Source organism: Octodon degus, unplaced genomic scaffold, assembly GCF_000260255.1.
Source record: "Octodon degus isolate 3935 unplaced genomic scaffold, OctDeg1.0 scaffold00077, whole genome shotgun sequence".
NCBI classification, from domain to species: domain Eukaryota; kingdom Metazoa; phylum Chordata; class Mammalia; order Rodentia; family Octodontidae; genus Octodon; species Octodon degus.
Genome location: NW_004524653.1, coordinates 7,751,098 through 7,753,564, shown reverse-complemented (window position 1 = coordinate 7,753,564; position 2,467 = coordinate 7,751,098).

Below are 2,467 nucleotides of genomic sequence, written 5' to 3'. Positions count from 1 at the left end.
TTTAGTTCACTTTGCTTTTTTTGTGTGTAAAACCCCCAGCCATTCCAGTTTAAATTCTTAGGTTCCAACCACAACTTGCCCCTTGTCAGTGCTGAGGAAAACTTGGCCTTCTACTCAGAGGTTGGGTTTTCCTGTGTAGAGCTCTATGGAGCTCTCGCTGTACCCCGGGAGGAGGAGGAAGAGACAAAAAGCTGGGTCGGGTGGAGCTCCTGTTTCTTGGGAGGAACTACCCCAAGCAGTTGGTGCCCTCGAGGTTACTAAGCTCAGCCTCTCCACTCAGCAGTCAGTGAAGCCGCAAGAGCAGGCTCGAGGAGTGCCCACGTTCTCGGGCTGGCTCAGTCCTGCGTTGAGTGTACTTTGCGCGTCCAGCTGCTCCCCGAGCCCCTGCTGTATTTTCCTGTCAGTCAGCAAAGACACAGCCAAGAGAATGGAGACTTCAGCAGCCCTGTCCCCGCGTCCCCAGCCTGCCCTGCACGGAGCCACACAGCAGAGCACTGGCCAAGGCCCAGCCAGATGTGCAGTGTCCTCGGGGTCCTCTACCCAGTGACACGCTGCAGGGGCCACTTGCACGGGGTCCATGGTCCAGGAGGTGCACCTGTGCCTGCCTGCAAGGCCAAAGGGCTGGCGCCAGACCCCTTCCTTCACAGATCTTGACTGGGGTGCAGCTCATGGCTGGTTCTGCCAGCTGGGCACCACAGCAAGCAGGCTCGGTCACCGTCCTTCCTGCCAACTCCGGCACACTCCAGCACCTCCTTACAGGAGTTGTCTCCGGCAGGCAAACTCCCTCCTCGGACACGCTGGCCGCCGAGCCCCGGCGCGACGCCCGCCCTCCATGGCTGCCGAGAGCTTTTTTTTTTTTTTTTTTAATTTTCTTTTTTTTAACATTTATTTGTGTGTGTGTGTGTGTGTGTGTGTGTGTGTGGCCAGCTCAGCCCACCAAGGGGTGGGGCTGGCTGGCATGTGGTGCTGGGGGAATCGAACTGTGGTCCCTCTGCTTTGCCAAGCTTGTTCCAAGTAGGTGCTTTAGACCACTGAGCCATCTCACCAGCCCCTTCTTTTTTTTTTTTTTTAAGCAGGAATATAGTCTTGCATGGTACCTGGCTCATGGCATTAAACAAGCACTTCAGGGGCCGGGAAGATGGTTCAGCGGAATAAGCGCTTCCCTGGCAAGCACAAGGGCCTGAGTTCAATCCCTGGTTCCGTAAAAACAAAACAAAAACCAAAAACAAGCACTTCAGTGAGAAAATACTGACACCTGTGTCTCTGTTCATCTGTGGAGAAAACACCAAAACACAGGCTACGTGAGAGTCCATGGTGGCCCTCAACCAAGAACTCGGCCAGCATTAGCTCCGTCAGCCTGTTCATACTCCCACCTCTGCAAAGAATCTCCGGACGTGCTTTGGAGGTTGCTAAATATGTATGCAAGTGCTTCTTACATTTCTCTGGAATGAAGTGTTCCTGACACCACTTTCTTCTCAGGATGCTCCTTCCACTCTATGAGCATAATCTCACCTATATTCTCAGGCCCGTGTTGTCATAGCTGTGAGCACACACTCCCATCAGATGGCATGTGGCATTGCCCGAGCCTCAGTCTCCCCACCTGTAACATGGGGCTCACTGCGGGCCCTTCCTCATAAGGTCATTTTGCACATCAAACAAGATGATGCTGGAGGACCAAGGAGATAGCTCAGGGGCACAATGAAATGCTGAGTGGAAAACACGAGCTGTTGAGCTTCTGCACAATCAATGAGAAAGGTTTCTTTCTTCCTTTTCCCTAAATATAGATGCAGCTGCCAAAAGAGTCAAAGTCTTTATGCTACCCCCAAGTCCAAAGGTCACTGCTGACCCAGGGGAGTCCTTAGAGGGACCAACCGCCCAGCCACCAGGTGACAGTGAGCCCTGGGAGTCTCGTCCAGTATTCTGTATTGGGTTTCAAAGGACTGTTCCCAGGAATCAAACATTTCGGTGCTTCCCACTCTCTTGAAGTGGGCAGGGAAACCCACACCCACATTATCTTTGTTACATCAACCCTCTGCGGGAAGGTGCCTGGGGCTCTGGAGCCAAAGGGCCTAAGCTCCCATCCCAGTGTCACCTTGGACAAGCCACCCAGCCTACCACTTCCTTATCAGTAGACTGGGACTTCCCATAACCTAGATAACCAAACCCACAGGACTGAGATATCCATTGAGTTCATTCACTCCCCTTAGGACAGAGGGAGCCCCGGACACAAGTTAGCAAGAATGATTCTTTTTCTTGCTTTCCTTTTCTTCTTCTGGTGCTGAGGATGGAACCCAGGGCCACGTGCATGCTATCCGAATGCTCAGACCTGGCCCTGGGGTTTTTTTGATACAGGGAATCCAGGCCTTGAATTTGCCAGACAGGTGCTGTGTGTTCCACTGAGCTATATCCCCACATCCCTGGCCTGTGTTTGTTGTGAATAGTATTTACCTGTATGGGTTCTTTCTTT